Source organism: Lepeophtheirus salmonis, chromosome 3 (assembly GCF_016086655.4).
Source record: "Lepeophtheirus salmonis chromosome 3, UVic_Lsal_1.4, whole genome shotgun sequence".
NCBI classification, from domain to species: Eukaryota; Metazoa; Arthropoda; class Copepoda; order Siphonostomatoida; family Caligidae; genus Lepeophtheirus; species Lepeophtheirus salmonis.
The window spans coordinates 10017980-10025625 of record NC_052133.2 but is presented as its reverse complement, the minus strand read 5'-3'; the positions used below and the strand labels follow the sequence as shown (position 1 = coordinate 10025625).

Sequence of the window (7646 nt, the reverse complement as noted above, 5' to 3'; positions counted from 1 at the left end):
GATTATTGAGTTTACAAAGCTGCCAAATATACTGTTTACAAAGTTGACAAGGCTTTCAAGGAGTCTAAAATAAATAAAGGCAAATTACAAAAGATGATTAATTGTCTGATGTAGTTTTGAATTATTTTGGGTTGATATTGTATAATTGACTCATCGGATTTCACAGACAACAAGCTACAATACTTAATACATGTTCTCCACGCTCTTTGGGTATTTGAATGCATACTTAATATTTTCTTCTTTTCCTACTAAGATAGATTATTAATTCTCCTCTATTATAGTCCCAGTCCAAGTAGATGCGTTGTTTTATTTTGAAATGACCGTATTCTCCCACGAACAATCAAGGAATGGCTCATTTGTCAACAAACGAGCTGAACACAACATGATCATGTGTACAAATCTATGATGCCCTTAATACAGAAAGAAATACTATTATGGTGAATCTGATATTTTCTAATAGTTGCCCCAAAAAGAAAGTAGCATTATACGATTTATATTTACAATATGGAATAACATTTCTACGCTCCTTCATGCATATTGCATAATGATAAGCAAGGGCAGTATATAAATATCATCTTCCAAGGGCGTGTCCCGTGTGTGCGAGAGAGTAATGTAACGTTGAATAAATATACTCTTATGTTTTCTAAGCATAACAATATGTGTCAGCCGTGATCGTATAGTGGTTAGTACCCTGCGTTGTGGCCGCAGTAACCCAGGTTCGAATCCTGGTCACGGCACTCCTTTTTCGTGATTTTTTGCACATTTTCCAAGTTAGTAATTCGTTCCTTCCAGCGATAAAATAAGTAATACAACGATTAACTTACAAAAGTAAAACAGCGTTCATGTATTTTTAGTGGTACACTGATGAATTAATATGTGAAAAACACTAGGTAATTTAATTGGTATAAGAAAGTGAATAGAGATTAAACGTGATTAAAAGAGCCTAAACGAAATAATTCATACTTGATTATTATATCTAGATATTTTACGTCAATTCTTTGTTTTATAATAAATGATCTAAATTCATAACGGTTCTAGAAATTTGTTCGGTGGTTATGTCTGCGGATAATACCAACTACCGACATACAAGCATTATGGTAATATTCGACATTAGATGAAAAAATATTTGAAAATATTATAAGATTTGATTACCATTCAAATGACGTATAAGAGGTACAAATTAGAGGTTGTGGGTACTTAAAATATTGGAAAATAAAAAAACATTTCGAATGATGTGAACAAATATTATATGTTACCAATAGAGTTTCACTAAGTTTGATTCATAATATAGAAGAAACATTATTTAGCATGACAATATTAGTCAGAGTTGGAAGTGTAGCAAACTTTGAAGGAAAACAATAAAATTATTCAGCTCAGAGTTGACTTGTAGATTTTTTTTTTTAAATATCAACAAAATAATTTGACCTTCTTATGTAAAATTTTGCAAGATAAAATATTTATTTTGAATACAATGAATTTTTATAGATAATGACGAAATAATTAAGTGGAAAGTTAGAATTATGAATATTAACATGAAAACGTTAGATTTGTAATTGTTCAAAATACAAATATTCAAATCAATATCTTATACTGTATAGATGTATTATACAATGAATTATTATGTTATATCTTACAAATCCTATTTCGAACTCTTTTCTGGATGTTATGCATGCGGTATGTAATCTAATAATTCTGAAATTTGTATGCAAAATATTAATGAAACAAATTCCTGCAGGATCTGTTAAAATAATTTATTTATATTCTACAATACAAACAGTGTTAATAATAAATACACATAGAGATCAAAAGTAGATCAAATAAATAAAAAGTAACAGGACAATTACGTTTAAAAAATATAAATGAACACTATCTTTCATATTTTTTGTCCTGAAGTAAAAAATAGCTGATATAATATTCAAAAAAATATCTAAACAGTAGCTAAACTAAATAAAAAAGACGATGTCTTCTTATTATTGACTTGATGAGATTAAAATATTGCCCAGACACAAAGAACAAATGTTTTGATATCCATTGCCCAGAACAAGAGGATGACAGAGGGAAACTTAATTTTCCACGTGTAATGAGAAGTCAATAGCTAATTATCCAACAAAAAATTGTGACCAGGAGAAGTATTTTTATTTCTTTTATAAGCTCCAAATAACATATTTGCCTTTATTAATTTAGAAGAAATATCGGGGAATCAACAAACTTTTGAATTTTGATAAATTATATCAGCTGAAAACAAGAACAAAAAATCTGAAAAGGTTTATTTGTATCATTCATCAAGAGTTACAACTGTGAATGCTAGTATAGCTAGGAACGGAACTATGCTAACAATTGAGTTATCAATTCAAAATAATTGTTCCATATTCACTAATATTATAGCCAGTGTGGATGAAAATTAACTCTCAAAAACAACTTATAATTTTTGATTGGCCAAAACCTATTACTTGATTTTAAGTGTGATTATGAAAAATATTAAAGAAAAATAAACTTATACAGTAAATTTTACTTGTTGCAAATAGCTCCTTTTTTCTCCAATATTTTTGAGTTTAGGACTTAATCAAATTATATTAATTGATAACAAAAGAATTAATAATCGCAATGATTTATTTCACAGGAGAAACATCAAAATACTGTAAGGCTTTCTAGAAATAAAACTGATTCTATGTCTCAAAAATACTTTTATCCAATATTTGAGATAAAAGTTCACAAAACTAATTCACTTTTTCAACAATAGATTTTTGTAATATACAAAAGTGAGCCTTATATACGAATAGCAGTAGCTTTTTTTTATTTTACAGAAACAGGGATCAATGCAATGCCCATTGCACAAATTCTGACCCCGGTCTCTTCTAAATATCCTGTTAACAGCGAAAAAATATCGTGTATAATGATTTTTGATTGAAAAGGTTTGGGTTTTCTAGAATAGCCTTCGCTTCTTCCTATGCATACAGATTGAGTGAATTTTAAATCCAGAACAAGCTGCCGTGACCAATATCTTGGCAACTCTGAGATCTTGTTATGAAAATTTGCTCAACGCAGGGTACAACCCACAATACGATCAGATGACTTTTTGATGGAAGATTTTGAAGATATAGATATTTTTATTCGACATTATAGTACCATTTCTCACTCCACAAGACACACTCCCGGATGATGATATTAAAACTGTATTAGTTAGCCTACTTAACTGATTCCATACAATCAACTTTTTCAAGGAGGCTTTTTTTCGAGAAATCTTAGCGGATGAGTTAAAAAAGGCATTACTCAAAAAAATTAAAAAATATATTCATTGTAATCAATGGAATATACTGTATTTATTGTTATCTTTTTGTTGTGAAAAAAATAATAGAGATCCACAATAAAAAGGTTTATATATGTTAGAAAAAAAACTTCAAATTGAATCACATCACTAATTAGAAATGCTTCCTTGCATCATGATTTAAAATCTTTTAACCCCAAATTGTCAAACAATTCTCCAAAACTTTATTACTTCCTAGTTGGTTTGATAATTTATTTATGAATAATTATTCAATTTTCTTTTGTTCTTTAATACTTCTTTTCTTTTTAACTTGTCCATTATTTATAACTCTACTCTTCTTGAACTGTAGTTTCCTCAACTGTGTTAATGGGCTGAACAAAGGAGTTTCCATAGGGGAAGGTGTAGTATGTATGGAGAGGGATAGTGGAAGTATCTGTTGAAGTAGGGACTGCAAAAGGAGCAGCAGAGTAGTACAGAGGAGCGTGAGAAGGACTCATACTAGAGTAAGCAAAGCCCTTGAATGAGGGACCAACAGAATAATAAGGATAGGCAATGGGGACAAAATGGGCGCTTAGCAGCTTTGGAAATGGCCTTGGCATTCTTGTAAATGCTCATGAATTCCATTTTGGCTTCTGCAACATCAGTGGAGTCTGCCAAATAGGAATTCACGAATGGAAAAGGGCTAATTTTGCATGCTTTTCCGCAGTGGATTAATCAAATGCAGCTTGGAAGGTGGTTTTGGCTTCCTTGACCTCAGAGTATCTTATTATGGGGCAGACATAGCTCCAGCAATGAAAAAGCAGAAACGAGCTGGAAAACATAATATAAAATTCATTATTACCTAATTTTTCTCCAATCAAAAGGAAAAAACTTTTTTTTTAAAGAGATAATGAATCAATTACCAAGATTTTCATGATAAATGATTTAAATGTGATGATGATGACTGGAGCTCAAAATGAAAACTGATGTGCTTGGATCAAAAAACATAGGGTTTATATACTTTACATACTCACTTTCAGTCATGATGTGTACTTTCCCTTCCACGCCAACTCGGCTCCTCCATAAACCATCATACACACACTATTCTAACCAACCTACAACAATAACAAAAAAGTTAGTTGGGTTAGTTAAAGGGATATTCGAGTATAAAGCCATCAACAACAGTGTCTATAATATCTAGTTTTCTTATATATTTCGTGCTGATTGTAGGCAGAATTTGTTTTGTTGTAAGTCCGTTAAGTTTTGTTTTGTTTTTTAGTTGTTAGTTACAAAGAAGGTTGCAACCTCTCTTTTAATATAACACTTGCGTGTTATACTTATATCATATTCTTACAAATAAGCCTTAAATCATTAGAATAAGTATAATAACAGATAATCATATTGCTTACAATGATGTTGCTTCACCATGATATTACCATGAACAATTTAGTATCACAACTAAAATATCTAGATTGTATTTTTTTATAAGCTGTCGATTTTCTGCTTATTTTTTCGTAATAAGTGTTCAAAACAATGATTGGTTGAATTCAAATTATCTCTTTTTAAACTGGGAATGGTTTAATAGTTGAAAACATTTTCCTTTTTGTTCAATGTTATTTTAAAAAGTTTAGTCGAAAAATATTTTCAGTTCTCAATAAAAATTTACTGATGACGTCATTGGAATTTCAAAAAAGAAATCAATATGATGGAAGGTTCGGATTTTAAATCCAAAACAAGTTTACATCTAAATATTCTGGTAACTACTAGATACATGTTAATGAAAGTGTGCTCATTAGATTCAACCTACAAAACTGTATAAGAATAAATTGAAAACCCAATAGATGTCTTCCCAAAACAAACACCGTGCTGCCATTAGTTTGTCTCTTGTACCCTTCGTACCAAGAGATTATTGAGTTTCAAAGCTCGCCAAATATACTGTTTACAAAGTTGAAATAAATCAATAAATAAAGGCAAATTACAAAAGATGATTAATTTTGTGATGTAGTTTTGAATTATTTTTGGGATGATATTGTATAATACACTCATCGGATTTCACAAACAACAAGCTACACTACCTAATACATGTTCTCTACGCTCTTTTGTTATTTGAATGCATACTTAATATTTTCGTCTTTCCTACTAAGATAGATTAGTAAATTTCCTCTATTATAGTCCCAGTCCAAGTTCGTTGTTTTATTTTGAAATGACCGTATTCTCCCACGAACAATCAAGGAATGGCTCATTTGTCAACAAAATAGCTGAACACAACATGATCATGTGTACAAATCTATGATGCCCTTAATACAGAAAGAAATACTATTATGGTGGTGAATCTGATATTTTCTAATAGTTGCCCCAAAAAGAAAGTAGCATTATGAAGAAATGGTTAATATTATATATTAACAATATGGAATAACATTTCTACGCTCCTTCATGCATATTGCATAATGATAAGCAAGGGCAGTATATAAATATCATCTACCAAGGGCGTGTCCCGTGTGTGCGAGAGAGTAATGTAACGTTGAATAAAAATACTCTTATGTTTTCTATGCACAACAATATGTGTCAGCCGTGATCGTATAGTGGTTAGTACCCTGCGTTGTGGCCGCAGTAACCCAGGTTCGAATCCTGGTCACGGCACCCTTTTTTCGTGATTTTTACACATTTTCCAAGTTAGTAAATCGTCCTACCAGCGATAAAATAATTAATACAACGATTTACTTTCAAAAGTAAAATAGTGTCCATGTAATTTTTAGTGATACACTGATGATTTGCTATGTGATAAAAAGACACGAGGTCATTTAATTGATATAAGAAAGTGAATAGAGATTAAACGTAATTAAAAGAGCCTAAACGGAATAATTAATACTTGATTATTATATCCAGATATTTTACGTCAATTCTTTGTTTTATTATAAATGATCTAAATTCATAACGGTTCTTGAAATTTGTTCGGTGTCAATGTCTGCGGATAATACCAACTACCGACATACAAGCAGTTAGAGGCAATGAATGATAATATTCGACATTAGATAAAAAATATTTGAAAATATTATATGACTTTATTACCATTCAAATGACGTATAAGAGGTACAAATTAGAGATTGTTAAGTTATGGAAAATAAAAAAACATTTCTAATGATGTGAACAAAGACCACTAGAGTTTCACTAAGTTTGATTAATATTATAGAACAAACATTATTTAGCATTACAATATTAGTCAGAGTTAGAAGTGTAGCAAAATTTGAAGAAAAAAAATAAAATTATTCAGCTCAGAGTTGACTTGTAGACTTTTTTTTTTAAAAAAGAACAACAACTTAACTTGAACTTTTTATGTAAAATTTTGCAAGAGAAAATATTTTTTTGAATATCATTAGTTTTTATAGATAATGACGGAATAATGAAGTGGAAAGTTAGAATTATGAATATTAACATGAAAACGTTAGATTTGTAATTGTTTAAAATACAAATATTCAATATAATATCTTATACTGTATAGATGTATTATATTATGAATTAGTACATTATCACTTACAAATCCAAATCAGAACTCTTTTCTGGATATTATGCATGCTGTATGTAATCTAATAATTCTTAAATTTGTATGTAAAATATTAATGAAACAAATTACTCGAGAATATATATATTTTTTATTTATTGTTAAAATAATTAATTTATATTCTACAATACAAACAGTGTTAATAATGAATGCACGTAAAGATAAAAAGTAGATCATATAAATAAAAAGTAACTGGACAATTAAGTTTAAAAAATATAAATGAACATTATAGTTCATATTTTTTGTCCTGAAGTAAAAAATACCTGATATAATATTCAAAAAATATCTAAACAGCTAAAGTTAATAAAAACGACAATGTCTTCTTATCATTGACTTGATGAGATTAAAATATTGCCCAGAACAAAGAACAAATGTTTTGATATTTTGCCCAGAACAATATGAGACAATAATTTATCTAGCACATCGAGAAGGCAGAAAACTAAGACCAACAAAAATTGTGATTTAAGTATTTTTTTTTTTTATAATTCCAAATAAATATTTCCATTTTGGAACTTTAGAAGATTATTTTTGGAATAAAAGGACTTTTGATTTCAATAATTTTATGATCGGTCGAAATCTGGTCTGGAAAAGGTTTATTAGTCGTATCATTACATAGAGTGTTAGATGTTGAATGTAGTTCAAGGAGTTCGGAACTATGCTAACTATTTCCACTGTAGAATCTCAAGATAATTGTTCCATATTCATAATATGTCTGCGTAGCCAGTGTGGATGAAAACTATGAATAAACAGGGGATACTTGATTTTCTCAGCCTTGCTCTGTGCTTTACAAAATCCCTTGTCTACTTGATTTTAACATGTGATTATGAAAAATATTAAAGAAAA

General features: G+C 29.5%; 2 non-coding genes across 2 annotated transcripts; both read left to right on the top strand.

Moving 5' to 3' along the window:
- Positions 1-665: 665 nt before the first annotated feature.
- Positions 666-737, top strand: TRNAH-GUG (transfer RNA histidin (anticodon GUG)). The gene has a single exon. It is a non-coding gene; the product is annotated as a tRNA-His (tRNA).
- A 5075-nt stretch (positions 738-5812) lies between these two features.
- On the top strand, positions 5813-5884 carry TRNAH-GUG (transfer RNA histidin (anticodon GUG)). Its single transcript has one exon. It is a non-coding gene; the product is annotated as a tRNA-His (tRNA).
- Positions 5885-7646: the final 1762 nt, after the last annotated feature.